Raw genomic sequence first — 20709 nt, forward strand, 5'->3', positions numbered from 1 at the left:
GTTTTCAACCAAGATCTCAGCGATCACTGCCTCATTGCCTGCATCCGTAATGGGTCAGCGGTCAAACGACCTCCACTCATCACTGTCAAACGCTCCCTGAAACATTTCAACGAGCAAGCCTTTCTAATCGACCTGGCCCTGGTATCCTGGAAGGATATTGACCTCATCCCGTCAGTAGAGGATGCCTGGTTATTTTTTTTAAATGCCTTCCTCTCCATCTTAAATAAGCATGCCCCTTTCAAGAAATTTAGAACCAGGAACAGATATAGCCCTTGGTTCTCCCCAGACCTGACTGCCCTTAACCAACACAAAAATATCCTGTGGCGTTCTGCATTAGCATCGAACTGCCCCCGCGATATGCAACTTTTTAGGGAAGTTAGAAACCAATACACACAGGCAGTTAGAAACGCCAAGGCTAGCTTTTTCAAACAGAAATTCGCATTGTAAAGTCCATGGAGAATAAGAACACCTCCTCCCAACTGCCCACTGCACTGAGGATAGGAAACTCTGTCACCACCGATAAGCCCACTATAATTGAGAATTTCAATAAGCATTTTTCTACGGCTGGCCATGCTTTCCACCTAACTACCCCTACTGCATTCAACAGCACTGCACCCCCCACAGTTACTCGCCCAAGCCTCCCCCATTTCTCCTTCTCCCAAATCCATTCAGCTGATGTTCTGAAAGAGCTGCAAAATCTGGACCCCTACAAATCAGCTGGGCTTGACAATCTGGACCCTTTCTTTCTAAAATGATCTGCCGAAATTATTGCAACCCCTATTACTAGCCTGTTCAACCTCTCTTTCGTGTCGTCTGAGATTCCCATAGATTGGAAAGCAGCTGCTGTCATCCCCCCCTCTTCAAAGGAGGTGACACTCTTGACCCAAATTGCTACAGACCTATATCCATCCTACCCTGCCTTTCTAAGGTCTTCGAAAGCCAAGTCAACAAACAGATTACCGACCATTTCGAATCCCACCGCACCCTCTCCGCTATGCAATCTGGTTTCAGAGCTGGTCATGGGTGCACCTCAGCCACGCTCAAGGTCCTAAACGACATCGTAACCGCCATCGATAAGAAACAATACTGTGCTGCCGTATTCATTGACCTGGCCAAAGCTTTTGACTCTGTTAATCACCACATCCTCATCGGCAGACTCAGTAGCCTTGGTTTCTCAAACGATTGCGTTGCCTGGTTCACCAACTACTTCTCTGACAGAGTTCAGTGTGTCAAATCGGAGGGCCTACTGTCTGGACCTCTGGCAGTCTCTATGGGGGTACCACAGGGTTCAATTCTTGGGCCAACTCTTTTCTCTGTATACATAAATGATGTCGCTCTTGCTGCTGGTGAATCTCTGATCCACCTCTACGCAGACGACACCATTCTGTACACTTCTGGCCCTTCTTTGGACACTGTGTTAACCTGTTAGGGCTAGGGGGCAGCATTTGCACGTCTGGATAAAAAAAATGTACCCGATTTAATCTGGTTACTAATCCTACCCAGTAACTAGAATATGCATATACTTATTATATATGGATAGAAAACACTCTAAAGTTTCTAAAACTGTTTGAATGGTGTCTGTGAGTATAACAGAACTCATTTGGCAGGCAAAACCCTGAGACATTTTCTGACAGGAAGTGGATACCTGATGTGTTGTATTGACTTTAAACCTATCCCATTGAAAAACACAGGGGCTGAGGAATATTTTGGCACTTCCTATTGCTTCCACTAGATGTCACCAGCCTTTACAAAGTGTTTTGAGTCTTCTGGAGGGAGATCTGACCGAACAAGAGCCATGGAACGATGATGTCCCATTAGACACCTGGCGCGCGAGTTCATGTTGGGTACCCTCGTTCCAATACGTTATAAAAGAGTATGCATTCGTCCACCTTGAATATTATTCATGTTCTGGTTAAAAAAGGCCCTAATGATTTATGCTATACAACGTTTGACATGTTTGAACGAACGGAAATATTTTTTTCCCCTCGTTCATGACGAGAAGTCCGGCTGGCTTAGATCATGTGCTAACAAGACGGAGATTTTTGGACATAAATGATGAGCTTTTTTGAACAAAACTACATTCGTTATGGACCTGTGATACCTGGAAGTGACATCTGATGAAGAGAATCAAAGGTAATGGATTATTTACATAGTATTTTCGATTTTAGATCTCCCCAACATGACGTCTAGTCTGTATCGCAACGCGTATTTTTCTGGGCGCAGTGCTCAGATTATTGCAAAGTGTGATTTCCCAGTAAGGTTATTTTTAAATCTGGCAAGTTGATTGCGTTCAAGAGATGTAAATCTATAATTCTTTAAATGACAATATAATATTTTACCAATGTTTTCTAATTTTAATTATTTAATTTGTGACGCTGACTTGACTGCCGGTTATTGGAGGGAAACGATTTCCTCAACATCAATGCCATAGTAAAACACTGTTTTTGGATATAAATATGAACTTGATAGAACTAAAAATGCATGCATTGTCTAACATAATGTCCTAGGAGTGTCATCTGATGGAGATTGTAAAAGGTTAGTGCATCATTTTAGCTGGTTTTATGGTTTTGGTGACCCTGTCTTTGACTTGACAAAACATTACACACAACTCTTGTAAATGTACTGTCCTAACATACTCTAAATTTATGCTTTCGCCGTAAAACCTTTTTGAAATCGTAAAACGTGGTTAGATTAAGGAGATGTTTATCTTTCAAATGGTGTAAAATAGTTGTATTTTTGAAAAATTTTAATTTTGACATTTATTTGGATTCAAATTTGCCGCTCTTGAAATGCACCTGCTGTTGATGGAGTGCACCACGGGTGGCACGCTAGCGTCCCACCTAGCCCATAGAGGTTAACAACCCTCCAGACGAGCTTCAATGCCATTCAACTCTCCAACTGCTCCTAAACACAAGTAAAACTAAATGCATGCTCTTCAACCGATCGCTGCCTGCACCTGCCCGCCTGTCCAGCATCACTTCTCTGGACGGTTCTAACTTAGAATTTGTGGACAACTACAAATACCTAGGTGTCTGGTTAGACTGTAAACTCTCCTTCCAGACTCACATCAAACATCAATCATCTCCAATCCAAAGTGAAATCTCGAATTGGCTTCCTATTTCGCAACAAAGCATCCTTCACTCATGCTGCCAAACATACCCTCGTAAAACTGACCATCCTACCAATCCTCGACTTCGGCGATGTCATTTACAAAATAGCTTCCAATACCCTACTCAACAAGCTGGATGCAGTCTATCACAGTGCCATCCGTTTTGTCACCAAAGCCCCATATACTACCCACCACTGCGACCTGTACGCTCTCGTTGGCTGGCCTTCGCTTCATAATCGTCGCCAAACACATTGGCTCCAGGTCATCTACAAGACCCTGCTAGGTAAAGTCCCCCCTTATCTCCGCTCACTGGTCACCATAGCAGCACCCACCTGTAGCACGCGCTCCAGCAGGTATATCTCTCTGGTCACCCCTAAAGCCAACTCCTCCTTTGGTCGTCTCTCCTTCCAGTTCTCTGCTGCCAATGACTGGAACGAACTACAAAAATCTCTGAAACTGGAAACACTTATCTCCCTCACTAGCTTTAAGCACCAGCTGTCAGAGCAGCTCACAGATCACTGCACCTGTACATAGCCCATCTATAATTTAGCCCAAACTACTACCTCTTCCCCTACTGTATTTATTTATTTTATTTATTTTGCTCCTTTGCACCATATTATTTATATTTTATCTCTGAACTTTCTTCAAACTACAAATCTACCATTCCAGTGTTTTTCTTGCTATACTTTATTTACTTTGCCACCATGGCATTTTTTTGCCTTTACCTCCCTTATCTCACATCATTTGCTCACATTGTATATAGTCTTATTTTTTTTCTACTGCATCATTGATTGTATGTTGTTTTACTCCATGTGTAACTCTGTGTTTTTGTATGTTGTCGAACTGCTTTGCTTTATCTTGGCCAGGTCGCAATTGTAAATGAGAACTTGTTCTCAACTTGCCTACCTGGTTAAATAAAGGTGAAATAAAATAAATAAAAATAAATAAACACATAAGGAGCATGTTTTTCCTTTGGGTTTTGTGGGTAATTGTTTCTGTTAGTGTTTGCACCTGACAGGACTGTTTGGCTGTTCGGTTTTCTTGTTTTGTTTGTATGTTGTGTTCTTTCTTTATTAAATATTCAATGATGAACACTAACTCTGCTGCACCTTGGTCCCCTCTTCCAGACAGCCGTTACAGTCAGGGCGTGACTAGGGGGTGTTCTAGTTTAATATTTCTGTGTTGGTGTTTTGTATGGTTCCCAATTAGAGGCAGCTGGTAATCGCTGCCTCTAATTGGGGATCATATTTAGGAAAACCCTTTCTCCCACCTGCTTTGTGGGATATTATTTTGTTAAGTGCTGATGTGCGCTCTGTTATTCACGTTCTTGGTTTGTTCATTGTATTTTGGTAGTTTCACTTTGTATTAAACATGTGGAACTCAACTCACGCTGCGCCTTGGTCCGTCCTTCATGAAGATCGTGACAGAATACCCCACCACTACAGGACCAAGCAGCGTGCCATGGAGGTAAAGGAGTTTTGGACCTGGGAAGAAATAATGGGAGGACACGAGACCCTTCCTTGGCGGGAGTCGCCAAAGAGCATAGGGGGACAGCGACGACGCTAGGGACCACGGCCACAGAAACCCCAATCATTCTTTTGGGGGGGGGGGCACATGGAGCTGTCGGCTGAGGAGCGGGGTGTGCCAGAGACCGAATGGCAGACGGTGGAGGAGTTCTATGAGGGATACCAGAGAGAGGTAGAGGCGAGGAGTAGGCTGCAGCGCAGGCGTGCTGAAGAGCGTGTCATCAGTCCGGTACGTCCTGTGCCAGCTCCCCGCACTCGCCCTGAGGAGCATGTCATCAGTCCGGTACCACCTGTGCCCAGTCACGGCTCCACCAGCCGGACTCGCCCTGCCTCCAGGACGCATGTATCACTCCAAGGCCGGAGCCTTCCTCTGCGCCGGTGCCCAGTCCAGGCACGGCGTCCAGTACCACTCCAAGGCCGGAGCCTTCCTCTGCGCCGGTGCCCAGTCCAGGCACGGCATCCAGTATCACTCCAAGGCCGGAGCCTTCCTCTGCGCTGATGCCCAGTCCAGGCACGGCGTTCAGACCAGGCGCCATGGCCGGATCCGGGGTCTGGGCGGGGGCTACGACCTGCACTGGAGCCGCCACCGACACTAGTCACCCCTCACCCTCCCCATTTGGTTTCAGGTTTTGCGGCCGGAGTCCGCACCTTTGGGGGAACCAAGGGCTCTCTATGGTGTAGTAGGTCAGGGCGTGACTAGGGGGTGTTCTAGTTTAATATTTCTGTGTTGGTGTTTTGTATGGTTCCCAATTAGAGGCAGCTGGTAATCGCTGCCTCTAATTGGGGATCATATTTAGGAAAGCCCTTTCTCCCACCTGCTTTGTGGGATATTGTTTTGTTGAGTGCTGATGTGCACTCTGTTATTCACGTTCGTGGTTTGTTCATTGTATTTTGGTAGTTTCACTTTGTATTAAACATGTGGAACTCAACTCACGCTGCGCCTTGGTCCGTCCTTTATGAAGAGCGTGACAACAATGTAAGCATAACAACTATTTCTAGAGTCCTGAAACAACATCAGGACGAAGCAGTTGTACACTGTCCCCTTTGAGAGGAACTCTGAACGAGTCAAGCAACTCAGGAACCAGTACGTCCAGGTAAGATGACTATAAAATATAGAACTGGTTTTGAACTAAACCAAACAGGGCAGAGACACAGAACGGCATGTTTTTAGGTATAATGTAAACTACCGTAATAGCCTAACTCTTATGTTGCCTTGTGAATTTATTTTAGAGAGTCACCGATCCTCGACTTTGGCGATGTCATCTGCAAAATAGCTTCCAATATTCTACTCAGCAAACTGTATGCAGTCTATCACAGTGCCATCCGTTTTGTTACCAAAGCCCATTATACCACCCACCACTGCGACCTCTATGCTCTAGTCGGCTGGCCCTTGCTACATATTCGTCGCCAGACCCACTGGCTCCAGGTCATCTATAAATCTATGCTAGGTAAAGCTCCGCCTTATCTCAGCTCACTGGTCACGATAACAACACCCACCTGTAGCACGCGCTCCAGCAGGTATATCTCACTGGTCATCCCCAAAGCCAACACCTCTGCTGCCAGTGACTGGAACGAATTGCAAAAATCGCTGAAGCTGGAGACTTATATTTCCCTCACTAACTTTAAACATCAGCTATCTGAGCAGCTAACCGATCGCTGCAGCTGTACATAGCCCATCTGTAAATAGCCACCCAATCTACCTACCTCATCCCCATATTGTTTTGCACACCAGTATCTCTACTTGCACATCATCATCTGCTCATTTATCACTCCAGTGTTAATCTGCTAAATTGTAATTACTTCGCTACTATGGCCTATTTATTGCCTTACCTTCTCACGCCATTTGCACACACTGTATATAGACTTTCCTTTTTTTCTATTGTATTATTGACTGTATGTTTTGTTTATTCCATGTGTAACTCTGTGTTGTTGTTTGTGTCGCACTGCTTTGCTTAATCTTGGCCAGGTCGCAGTTGTACAGGTTCTCAACAGGCCTTCCTGGTTAAATAAAGGTGAACTAAAATTAAAATGGAGATAGAAGCCAGGCAAACACCGCACATATTCATCTTTGAGGCTGGTTCCAACTTGGCCAAAACACAGCGGCAAGGAAAGGAATGTGATTGGGAAACGAGCCACAGTGGATGTCCCGGGCCAGAGGGGTGCCAACATCAAAATGTGTACAGCAATATCCTCTGATGGATTGCTGTTAGACAAACCGCTAATTGGGCCATTACAACACCGAGCATCTCATTTCATTCCTAGATGACCTCTATGGAAGGATTGTGCCAGGTGAGGAAAGGGTTGCAGTGAGGCCAAATCGGCCAACGTTTGTAATTGTATGGGACAGTGTGGCATTTTCACCAATCCCGTGCAGTCACAGAGCGGTATGCAGCCCATCCCAGGATGATGTCACTTTTCCCTCCCACCTTACTCTCCATTCATCAACCCCAAAGAGGAATTATTTTCCTCGTGGAGGTGGAAGGTTTATGACCACCATCCATATGATCAAATGTCCCTTCCTGGATGCAATGAATGCTGGATGCCTGGACATATCTGCAGAAGATTGCCAGGGATGGACCAGGCATGCTAAAATATTCTTTCCTAGGTGTATTGCCCAAGATGACATAAGATGTGATGTGGATGAGAACCTGTGGCCAAATGCAGAAGACAGGGTTGACGAGCATTGCTACTGTATCTGTATCGGTAGATGGTGTGTGTATATACAAATTCTTGTATTTTGGAATCACTCAATGCCAAATAATGATATAAAACATATTGAAGCATATTGCATCATGTCTGATTCATTCCTGTAACATATACTGCAGTGAATTCTAAACAGCAGAGAGGTGTCGTTCTTGTTTTGTAAAGACATTTTCTATCTCTCTCAAACACACTATACCTGTCCCTCTGACACCTGTCCCTCTGATACCTGTCCCTCTGATACCTGTCCCTCTGATACCTGTTCCTCTGAGACCTGTCCCTCTGATACCTGTCCCTCTGATACCTGTCCCTCTGATACCTGTCCCTCTGATACCTGTCCCTCTGACACCTGTCCCTCTGAGACCTGTCCCTCTGATACCTGTCCCTCTGATACCTGTCCCTCTGACACCTGTCCCTCTGATACCTGTCCTTCTGATACCTGTCCCTCTGATACCTCCCCTGATACCTGTCCCTCTGATACCTGTCCCTCTGATACCTGTTCCTCTGAGACCTGTCCCTCTGATACCTGTCCTTCTGATACCTGTCCCTCTGATACCTCCCCTGATACCTGTCCCTCTGACACCTGTCCCTCTGATACCTGTCCCTCTGATACCTGTCCTTCTGATACCTGTCCCTCTGATACCTCCCCTGATACCTGTCCCTCTGATACCTGTCCTTCTGATACCTGTCCCTCTGATACCTCCCCTGATACCTGTCCCTCTGATACCTGTCCCTCCGATACCTGTCCCTCTGATACCTGTCCCTCTGATACCTGTTCCTCTGATTCCTGTCCCTCTGATACCTGTCCCTCTGATACCTGTTCCTCTGATACCTGTCCCTCTGATACCTGTCCCTCTGATACCTGTCCCTCTGATACCTGTCCTTCTGATACCTGTCCCTCTGATACCTGTCCTTCTGATACCTGTCCCTCTGATACCTGTCCCTCTGACACCTGTCCCTCTGATACCTGTCCCTCTGATACCTGTCCTTCTGATACCTGTCCCTCTGATACCTGTTCCTCTGAGACCTGTCCCTCTGATACCTGTCCTTCTGACACCTGTCCCTCTGATACCTGTCCCTCTGATACCTGTCCTTCTGATACCTGTCCCTCTGATACCTCCACTGATACCTGTCCCTCTGATACCTCCACTGATACCTGTCCCTCTGATACCTGTCCTTCTGATACCTGTCCCTCTGATACCTGTCCCTCTGATACCTGTTCCTCTGAGACCTGTCCCTCTGATACCTGTCCCTCTGATACCTGTTCCTCTGAGACCTGTCCCTCTGATACCTGTCCCTCTGATACCTGTCCCTCTGATACCTGTTCCTCTGAGACCTGTCCCTCTGATACCTGTTCCTCTGAGACCTGTCCCTCTGATACCTGTCCTTCTGATACCTGTCCCTCTGATACCTCCACTGATACCTGTCCCTCTGATACCTGTCCTTCTGATACCTGTCCCTCTGATACCTCCCCTGATACCTGTCCCTCTGATACCTGTTCCTCTGATACCTGTCCCTCTGATACCTGTCCCTCTGATACCTGTCCCTCTGATGCCTGTCCCTCTGATACCTGTCCCTCTGATACCTGTTCCTCTGATACCTGTCCCTCTGATACCTGTCCCTCTGATACCTGCTCCTCTGATACCTGTTCCTCTGATACCTGTCCCTCTGATACCTCCCCTGATACCTCACCCAGATAAACCTATAGATCAACTCCATTACCTCCTTTACCTCCCCTGATAACTCACCCAGATAAACCTATAGATCACCTCCATTACCTCCCCTGATACCTCACCCAGATAAACCTATAGATCAACTCCATTACCTACCCTGATAACTCACCCAGATAAACCTATAGATCACCTCCATTACCTCCATTACCTCCCCTGATAAAGCAGCAACCTTCAAAACACTTTTAAACCATAACCTCCCATAGCTTTGTGTCTTTTCTATTACAAGGCATGTATATTTAATAACTACACAGAAACAAAGAGCCATCACAAAGATACACTCTCTCACACACACAGTAGTCCCACACACATTCACAGACTCTCTCTCTCTCTCACACACACACACACACACACACACACACACACACACACACACACACACACACACACACACACACACACACACACACACACACACACACACACACACACACACACACACACAATCAACGCGACAGTAGCGGCAGACTCACCGTGAGATGAATCCATTATGAGAAACCGTCTACCGTTCAGACCGCTCTGAGAGAACACTGTGAGATATACTAATAGCTGTCTTTTACTTCAAGTTCACAAGCACATTAAAGCTATGACAGGCAGTTCACGATGAGTCGGAGGACTTCAAGAGTCTTCGTCTTCTCTTAACTAAAAGAGGGATTTGGGAAACACACACCACAAAGCTATATGACATCCCATTAATATCTAAACAGTCAGAAGTCCTCTCTCTCTCTCTCTAACTATCTAAACAGTCAGAAGTCCTCTCTCTCTCTCTCTCTCTCTAACTATCTAAGCAGTCAGAAGTCCTCTCTCTCTCTCTCTAACTATCTAACAGTCAGAAGTCCTCTCTCTTCTCTCTCTCTCTAACTATCTAACAGTCAGAAGTCCTCTCTCTCTCTCTCTCTCTAACTATCTAACAGTCATAAGTCCTCTCTCTCTCTCTAACTATCTAACAGTCAGAAGTCCTCTCTCTCTCTCTCTCTCTCTCTAACTATCTAACAGTCAGAAGTCCTCTCTCTCTCTCTCTCTCTCCTAACTATCTAACAGTCAGAAGTCCTCTCTCTCTCTCTCTCTCCTAACTATCTAACAGTCAGAAGTCCTCTCTCTTCTCTCTCTCTAACTATCTAACAGTCAGAAGTCCTCTCTCTCTCTCTCTCTCTCTCTCTCTCTATCTAACAGTCAGAAGTCCTCTCTCTCTCTCTCTCTCTCTCTCTAACTATCTAACAGTCAGAAGTCCTCTCTCTCTCTCTCTCTAACTATCTAACAGTCAGAAGTCCTCTCTCTCTCTCTCTAACTATCTAACAGTCATAAGTCCTCTCTCTCTCTCTCTCTCTCTCTCTCTATCTAACAGTCAGAAGTCCTCTCTCTCTCTCTCTCTCTCTCTCTCTAACTATCTAACAGTCAGAAGTCCTCTCTCTCTCTCTCTAACTATCTAACAGTCAGAAGTCCTCTCTCTCTCTCTCTAACTATCTAACAGTCAGAAGTCCTCTCTCTCTCTCTCTCTCTAACTATCTAACAGTCAGAAGTCCTCTCTCTCTCTCTCTTCTAACTATCTAACAGTCAGAAGTCCTCTCTCTCTCTCTCTCTTAACTATCTAACAGTCAGAAGTCCTCTCTCTCTCTCTCTCTCTCTCTCTCAACTATCTAACAGTCAGAAGTCTACTCACTATCCATCTAACTTCCTGCAAGTTCAAGAGGACACTTCAAAGAAAGGACTTTAATATTTATTTTATATTTTGGGGAATATTTTCTGAAGCTCTTTCTTCTCAGTAGCCTGCTGGCAGACGTCCAATAGTAAAGCAGTATTCAGCGGGCCTATAGCCTTGAAAAGCCCTATGGGCCAAAAGTAGTGCACTATATAGGGAATAGGGTGCCAGTCCTGGTCTAAAGTAGTGCACTATATAGGGAATAGGGGGCCAGCTCTGGTCTAAAGTAGTGCACTACATAGGGAATAGGGTGCCAGTCCTGGTCTATATAGGGAATAGGGTGCCAGCCCTGGTCTAAAGTAGTGCACTATATAGGGAATATGGTGCCCTAGAACTCTGGTCAAATGTAGTGCACTATATAGGGAATAGGGTGCCCTAGAACTATGGTCAAATGTATTGCACTATATAGGGAATAGGGTGCGATTTGGGATCTAACCACAGAGTTCTCATACATCATAAGTACTTCTTCAATCTGCCTGTACTTGTAGTATGACATCTTCATACATGGTGCCTGCTTTCATTTACATTTCAGTCATTTAGCAGACGCTCTTATCCAGAGCAACTTACAGTAGTGAATGCATACATTTCATACATTTTTTCTTCTGTGCTGGCCCCCCCGTGGGAATCGAACCCACAACCCTGGCATTGCAAACACCATGCTCTACCAACTGAGCTACAGGGAAGGCTATATTCACATTTCTGATTTTTTTAAACTAGTCCTGCCTCCTGAGTGGTGCAGTGGTCTAAGGCACTGCATTGCAATGCTAGCTGTGTCACTACAGATCCTGGTTCAATTCCAGGCTGTTGCAGTTGGCTGTGACAGGCAGAACCATGAGGTGACGCACAATTGGCCCAGCATTGTCTGGGTTAGTAGAGGGTTTGGCTGGCTGGGATGTTGGTGTGGCTGGCTTCTGGGTTAAGTGAACATTGTGTCAAGAAGCAGTGTGGCTTGGTTGGGTTGTGTTTGCGGAGGATGCACGGCTCTGTACTGGGAGTTTACAGTGATGGGACAAGACTGTAACTACCAATTGGGGAAGGAAAAAAAAATAGTTTATAAAAAATAGTCCTACAACTAGAAGGTTGTCTTTTGGACTAGATATTTCACTGCAATGTGACAGATGTTCTTTTTGTCATATGTCAAAGCCATTGTCTTTATCTGGCTGTGCCATGCTCCATGGAAACTTCATAGGTTGCTTCAGATGAAGCTCCCAAGGAGACTGGTTGTGTGTGTGTGTGTGTGTGTGTGTGTGTGTGTGTGTGTGTGTGTGTGTGGTGTGTGTGTGTGTGTGTGTGTGTGTGTGTGTGTGTCTGTGTGTGTGTGTGTGTGTGTGTGTGTGTGTGTGTGTGTGTGTGTGTTTCTGTGTGTGTGTGTGTGTGTGTGTGTGTGTGTGTGTGTGTGTGTGTGTGTGTGTGTGTGTGTGGGCTGTGTGTGTGTGTGTGTGTGTGTGTGTGTGTGTGTGTGTGTGTGTGTGTGTGTGTGTGTGTGTGTGTGTGTGTGTGTTTTAATGTGTGTGTGTGTGTGTGTGTGTGTGTGTGTGTGTGTTTTTTTACAGTAGAAGTTTTGCCCAGCGTAGTCTCCCCTAGTTCAGGTTAAAGTGATTATTGTTTTTGCGATCTCTCTATGTTTACAAAGCGAATGGGGGAAACGAAGCCACTGTTTACTCTTTTCTGAAAGCTCTGATATGCTCTGATTCAAACTGAGGGTTCTCCTCACTCTATTGGCAGCCATTCGCAGCAATTAACAACATATGGCACATGGCAAAAAACATCGTCTTCCACCAGGTACTCAAACACTTCAGCCCTCAACTCATCAGACACACACACAAAGACATGGAGAGAGACACACACACACCTCAGCACACACACACAAACAGACAGAGAGAGACACACACACACACACACACAAAGACATGGAGAGACACACACACACACAAACAGACAGAGAGAGAGACACACACACCTCATCATACACACACACACACAAAGACAGAGAGAGACACACAGACAAAGACACACACACACAGACAAAGACACACACACCCTTCAGCCCTCACATCATGTAGTCACAGCTAGAAACCCTTTTATCCCCTAAATGCATCTTCCTCTATGCTCTCAGTTCCACCATCCAACCTGGCTTTCTACCCTTTACCCAATGGGTGCTCTTCATTCTGAAGCTCTCAGCGAACAGGACAGAACACAGAACATTATGAAGACAACTCTCCACACCTCCACAATTTCCCTCTCTCTGTCTTTCTCTCTCTCTCTCTCTCTCTGTGTCTCCCTCTCTCTGTCTCTCTCTCCCTTTCTTTCTGTCTTTCTCTCTCTCTCTCTCTGTGTCTCCCTCTCTCTGTCTCTCTCTCTCTCTCTCTCTGTCTCTCTGTCTCCCTCTCTCTGTCTCTCTCTCCCTTTATTTCTGTCTTTCTCTCTCTCTCTCTCTCTCTGTGTCTCCCTCTCTCTGTCTCTCTCCTCTTCTTCTCCCTTTATTTCTGTCTTTCTCTCTCTCTCTCTCTGTGTCTCCCTCTCTCTGTCTCGCTCTCTCTCTGTCTCTCTCTCCCTTTATTTATTTCTCTCTCTCTCGTTCTCTCTCTTTCTTTCTTTCTTTCTTTCTTTCTTTCTTTCTTTCTTTCTTTCTTTCTTTCTTTCTTTCTTTCTTTCTTTCTTTCTTTCTTTCTCTCTGTCTCTCTCTCTTTCTCTCTCTGTCTCTCTCTCTTTCTCGCTCTCTGTTTATCTCTCTCATCTTCTTTCTTTCTGTTTTAGGGCAGCGGGCGCGTGTCACAAAGACATCTCCATGGAAACGGGAGGAGAGGAAATGTGGAACTTTCAGATGTATTTTTTCCAAGGTGATGGAAACTCCGTCGGAGTTGAGCAGTCGATCATTATGAAACAACTGCCGGAAAGTGATTCTTACCGTAGTCTACGTCCCAAATGGCAACCTTATTCATTATTAGGACTCTGGTCAAAAGTAGTGCAGTATATAGGGAATAGGTTGCCATTTAGGACACATATCATAGTTTCTAGCTGAAGTTTTACTGTCCTTTCGACTTCCCAATAGTTATTAGGAGTTGACCCCATGTCAGTGAAGGAAGCCTTGATGTACAGTAACTCTCTAGACAAAAGTACGTAACTTTCACTACCACTGAAATACCCCCCCCCCCCAAAAAAAAAAATGTTTTTGGGGATATTTATGACTGGAGGGAAAATGTTCTTGGTCTGTGCAGCTTTTCAATGATTGGAGCAGAAATGTTATAGGTCATCAGTCTATAGTTCAGTAGAAAGTTTGACAGATTATTGAAGGCAGTCTATACCTTGAGGCAAAAGGAATATAAACATTTTTAGATACACTATCTACTCATTACTCTCTTTCCTCTATTGTCTGCTACCCTGTCTCTCCTCCCCTGTCTCCGTCTGCCCCCCTCTCTCTTCTACCCTGTCTCTGTCTGCCCCCCACTCTCTTTGCTACCCTGTCTCTGTTTGCCCCCCCTCTCTCCTCTACCCTGTGTTCGTTTGCCCCCCTCTCTTTCCTCTACTGTTTTCTACCCTGTCTCTGTTTGCCCCCTCTCTCTCTGCTACCCCGTCTCCGTTTGCCCCCCCTTCTCTGCTACCCTGTCCCGTTTGCCCCCCCTCTCTTTCCTCTACTGTCTTCTACCCTGTCTCCGTTTGCCCCCCCCTCTCTCTGCTCCCCTGTCTCCGTTTGCCCCCCCCCTCTCTCTTCTACCCTGTCTCTGTCTGCCCCCCTGCTCCCTGTCTGTCTGCCCCCCTCTCTGTTTGCCCCCCTTCTCTTTGCTCCCCTGTCTCTGTTTGCCCCCCCTCCTCCCCTGTCTGTCTGCCCCCCCCTCTGTTTGCCCCCCATCTCTCTGCTCCCCTGTCACTGTCTGCCCCCCTTCTCTTTGCTCCCCTGTCTCTGTCTGCCCCCCACCCCTCTCTGCTTGTCCCCCCATCTCTCAATTCAATGTGCTTTATTGGCATGGGGAAAATATGTTTACATTGCCAAAGAAAGTAAAATATATAATAAACAAAAGTGAAATAAACAAAAAATGAACAGTAAACATTACACTCACAAAAGTTCGAAAAGAATAGAGACATTTCAAATGTCATATTATGTCTATATACCGTGTTGTAACGATGTGCAAATAGTTAAAGTACAAAAGGGAAAATAAATCAACATAAATATGGGTTGTATTTACAATGGTGTTTGTTCTTCACTGGTTGCTCTTTTCTTGTGGCAACAGGTCACACATCTTACTGCTGTGATGGCACGCTGTGGTATTTCACCCAGTAGATATGGGAGTTTATCAACGTTGGATTTCTTTGTGGATCTGTGTAATCTGAGGGAAATATGTGTCTCTAATATTGTCATACATTTGACAGGAGGTTAGGAAGTGCAGCTCAGTTTCCACCTAATTTTGTGGGCAGTGTGCACATAGCCTGTCTTCTCTTGAGAGCCAGGTCTGCCTACAGCGGCCTTTCTCAATAGCAAGGCTATGATCACTGAGTCTGTACATAGTCAAAGCTTTCCTTAAGTTTGGGTCAGTCACAGTGGTCAGGTATTCTGCCACAGTGTTCTCTCTGTTTAGGGCCAAATAACATTCTAGTTTGCACCGTTGTTTTTTTGTTAATTCTTTCCAATGTGTCAAGTAATTATAGTTTTGCTTTCTCATGATTTGGTTGGGTCTAATTGTGTTGCTGTCCAGGTTCATCTCTCTGTAGATGATGGCTTTGTTATGGAAGGTTTGAGAATCACTTCCTTTTAGGTGGTTGTAGAATTTAACGTCTCTTTTCTGGATTTTGATAAATAGCGGGTATCGGCCTAATTCTGCTCTGCATGGATTATTTGGTGTTTTACGTTGTACACTGAGGATATTTTTTGCAGATTTCTGCATGCAGTCTCAATTCGGTGTTTGTCCCATTTGGTGAATTCTTGGTTGGTGAGCGGACCCCAGACCTCACAACCATAAAGGGCAAGGTTCTATAACTGATTCAAGTGTTTTTAGCCAGATCCTAACTGGTATGGCAAATTATATGTTCCTTTTGATGGCGTAGAAGGCAATTCTTGCCTTGTCTCGCAGATTGTTCACAGCCTTGTGGAAGTTACCTGTAGCGCTGATGTTTAGGCCAAGGTATGTATCGGTTTTTTTTGTGTGCTTTAGGGCGACAGTGTCCAGATGGAATTTGTATTTGTGGTCCTGGCAACTGAACCTGTTTTGTAACACCATTATTTCCTGTCTAACTCAGATTTACTGACAGGGCCCAGGTCTGTCAGGTCCCCAGGTCTGTCAGGGCCCAAGTCTGTCAGGGCCTAGGTCTGTCAGGGCCCAGGTCTCTCAGGGTCTCAGGGCCAGGTCTGTCAGGGCCCAGGTCTGTGTCGGGGCCCAGGTCTGTCAGGGCCCAGGTCTGTCAGGGCCCAAGTCTGTCAGGGCCCAGGTCTGTCAGGGCCCAGGTCTGTTAGGGCCCAAGTCTGTCAGGGCCCAGGTCTGACAGAATCTGTGCAGAAGGTCTAGGTGCTGCTGTATGCCCTCCTTGGTTGGGGACAGAAGCACCAGATCATCAGCAAACATTTGAGTTTAGATTCTAGTAGGGTGAGGCCGGGTGCTGCAGACTGTTCTAGTGCCCTCAGCAATTCATTGATCTCTCTCCCCTCTCTCTCCCTCTCTCCTCTAATGTCTGCTCCCGTATCTCGGTCTCTCTCTCCTAACTCTCTCCCTCCTTGCTCTCTATTTGCTAGTCAGGTAGACAACCTTGTGTAATTCCCTACAGAAGTATGTTGTCATCAGTTAGGACTGTAGAGGGCTGACACACTTATCAAACCTCATGACAGTACCACTCCAGACACATTGTCATACTCACATATCTGACCATGACAAGATTTGATCACTTAAAACACAACACGTGGTATACGCATTTTAAAATAATTGAGGACAAGACAAAACAAGTTTAGAAACTTATTTCCATTGTGGTCCTCTTAAATAAATGGTTCCATAATGTCCAGTCCTGTACATAGTAGTCCAATGCTCACATAGCCTCCTAAACATACTGGTTTCACAAAGAACAAAGGACTCCATTTCAGCCTCCTTAACATACTGGTTTCACACAGAACAAAGGACGCCATTTCAGCCTCCTAAACATACTGGTTTCGCACAGAACAAAGGACTCCATTTCAGCCTCCTAAACATACTGGTTTCACACAGAACAAAGGACTCGCTTTGTAGATCGCTTTGTCAACATGAAAGAGAAGAGGATGGCATTGGAGTTCAGCTAGTACTGTATACTGAAGGGTGAGTCACACACACACACACACACACACACACACACACACACACACACACACACACACACACACACACACACACACACACACACACACACACACACACACACACACACACACACACACACAGAGAAATCAGTACCTTGGCCAGCCACATAATTAGCAACATTGATTGGACTAAATAGTTTTTGGTATCTTTAAGTTTGTTTTCAGTGTACTAAACTAAGCATACGGTGCATTCGGAAAGTATTCAGACCCCCTTCCCTTTTTCCACATTTTGTTACGTTAAAAGCCTTATTCTAAAATTGATCAAATTAATGTTTTTCCTCATCAATCTACACACAATACACCATAATTGTTGCTAATTTATTTAAGATAAAAAAAAACAGATACCTTATTTACATTTGCTATGAGACTCGACATTGAGCTCAGGTGCATCCTGTTTCCATTGATCATCCTTGAGATGTTTCAACTTGATTGGAATCCATCTGTGGTAAATTCAATTGATTGGACATGATTTGGAAAGGCACACACCTGTCTATATGAGGTCACACAGTAGACAGTGCATGTCAGAGCAAAAGCGAAGCCATGAGGTCGAATGAAACCGATGGAGATTTCGTCTGTGGATATGAAAGAACCTTCCAGAAGGACGACCATCTCTGCAGCACTCCACCAATCAGACATTTATGGTAGAGTAGCCAGACGGAAGCCACTCCTCAGTCAAAGGCACATGACAGCTGGCTTGGAGTTTGACAAAAGGCACCTAAAGGACTCTCAGACCATGAGAAACAAGATTCACTGGTCTGATGAAACCAAGATTGAACTCATTGGCCTGAATACCAAGTGTCACATCTGGAGGAAACCTGGCACCATCCCTACAGTGAAGCATGGTGGTGGCAGCATCATGCTGTGGGGATGTTTTTCAGCAGCAGGGACTGGGAGACTAGTCAGGATCGAGGGAAAGATGAACAGAGCAAAGTACAGAGAGATCCATGATGAAAACTTGCTCCAGAGCGCTCAGGACCTCAGACTGGGGCGAAGATTCACCTTCCAACAGCACAATTACCCTAAACACACAGCCAAGACAACGCAGGAGTGGCTTTGGGACAAGCCTCTGAATGTCCTTGAGTGGCCCAGCCAGAGCTCGGACTTGAACCCGATCGAACATCTCTGGAGAAACCTGAAAATAGCTGTGCAGCGACGCTCCCCATCCAACCTGACAGAGTTTGAGAGGATCTGCAGAGAAGAATGGGAGAAACTCCCCAAATACAGGTGTACCAAGCGAGGCTGTAATCACTGCCAAAGGTGCTTCAACAAAGTACTGAGTAAAGGGTCTGAATACTTATGTAAATGTGATATTTAGTTTATTTTTTCATGAATGTACAAACATGTCTAAAAACCTGTTTTTGCTCTGTCATTATGGGGTATTGTGATGTCATTATGGGGTATTGTGATGTCATTATGGGGTATTGTGATGTCATTATGGGGTATTGTGATGTCATTATGGGGTATTGTGATGTCATTATGGGGTATTGTGTGTAGATTGATGAGGGGGAAAAAACAATTTAATCCATTTTACAATCAGGCTGTAACATAACAATGTTGAAAAAGTCAAGGGGTCTGAATACTTTCCTAATGCACCGTATATATTTAATGGTGCGTTTGTTTTCAGTGTACTAAACTAGTTGATTTGCTGATGTTTAAATGTTTCAGTGTAAACGGTGCTGGAATCACAGAGGCTCCTGCTGTCTTTTGTGCTGACTTGGCTGTAACTCCGTGGTTCTCAATCAGTAGTTGTTTAGTAAACTGTCGAAAACATGAAATTCGTTGACCATGCTTACAGGGTGACGATAACTGTTTGTTACGTGCAATATTTGATTTGTGGACTTCACCGGATAGATGTTTGTATTTACTATGGATCCCCATTATCTGTTGCCAAGGCAGCAGCTACTCTTCTTGTTAAATGTTGCTGTCCGGTTTTGTGATGAAACAAACTTATGGGGACTTGAATTTATTCCGCCACTGTCTGACTGTTGTCACGGGTCTTACTGTATATTACGGTTGCGTGTGAACTAATGTGTTATTGAGCAAACAACACAATTATGAAAACATAGGTTGGTTGTAATATGGCTTTTCTACTAGCCGGGCTTCCTCAGTGATTTTTTACACCGTTCCTGTTTCAGACTGAACTGTTCCTGATTATGCATTCATCTCACGATGAGTCTGCTACTGTGTTGCTTTGTGGATAGACTGTGTGTGTGTGTGTGTGTGTGTGTGTGTGTGTGTGGTGTGTGTCTGATAATTATATTTGCTATGAAGGCCTATCTTCTTTTAGAGTTTGTATGGTGGATATGGGGAGACGTGTGTGACGTTTTAAGAGGTAGAGACGGACTGAGGAACTAAGACCTAGAGTATACTTGTGGCATGCTCACACTACTCTCCTGAATCTCTTACTGTCTTCTCAGTAATACATAGAGCATCACTGTCCTGAATTTACTGTCTCCTCAGTAATACATAGAGCACAAATCCAGGTGGAAAAACCCCCTACTTAAGTATGATCTCCAATTAGAGACAACGAGGACCAGCTGCCTGTAATTTGAGATCATCCCAAACAAAACCAACATAGAAATACAAAACTACAACATGAACATAGAAATACAAAACATAGAAAAACACCCCGTCACGCCCTGACCTACTCTACCATAGAAAATAACATCTTAATATGGTCAGGACGTGACAAATACATAGAGCATCACTGTCCTGAATCTCTTACTGTCTCCTCAGTAATACATAGAGCATCACTGTCCTGAATCTTACTCTCTCCTCAGTAAAACAGAGAATCACTGTCCTGAATCTTACTGTCTCCTCAGTAATACATAGAGAATCACTGTCCTGAATCTTACTGTCTCCTCAGTAATACATAGAGCATCACTGTCCTGAATCTTACTGTCTCCTCAGTAATACATAGAGCATCACTGTCCTGAATCTTACTGTCTCCTCAGTAATACATAGAGCATCACTGTCCTGAATCTTACTGTCTCCTCAGTAATACATAGAGCATCACTGTCCTGAATCGAACCGTCTCCTCAGTAATACATAGAGCATCACTGTCCTGAATCGAACCGTCTCCTCAGTAATACATAGAGAATCACTGTCCTGAATCTTACTGTCTCCTCAGTAATACATAGAGCATCACTGTCCTGAATCTTACTGTCTCCTCAGTAATACATAGAGCATCACTGTCCTGAATCGAGCCGTCTCCTCAGTAATACTGTCACGGTTGTCGGAAGGAGAAGCGGACCAAAGTGCAGCGTGTGTGTCGTTCCACATTTGATTTATTCTGTGAAACTGTGCAATACATATAAATAAACTGATTGACCAAAAAAAAAAAAAAAACGTGACGCAGAGGTGAAACATACACTACTCAAAATTAATCTCCCACAAACCCAGGTGGAAAAACCCCCTACTTAAGTATGATCTCCAATTAGAGACAATGAGGACCAGCTGCCTCTAATTGGAGATCATCCCAAACAAAACCCAACATAGAAATACAAAACTAGAACATGACAACATAGAAATACAAAACATAGAAAAACACCCCCTGTCACGCCCTGACCTACTCTACCATAGAAAATAACATCCTAATATGGTCAGGACGTGACAAATACATAGAGCATCAC

Source organism: Salmo salar, chromosome ssa18, assembly GCF_905237065.1.
Source record: "Salmo salar chromosome ssa18, Ssal_v3.1, whole genome shotgun sequence".
Taxonomy (NCBI): Eukaryota; Metazoa; Chordata; class Actinopteri; order Salmoniformes; family Salmonidae; genus Salmo; species Salmo salar.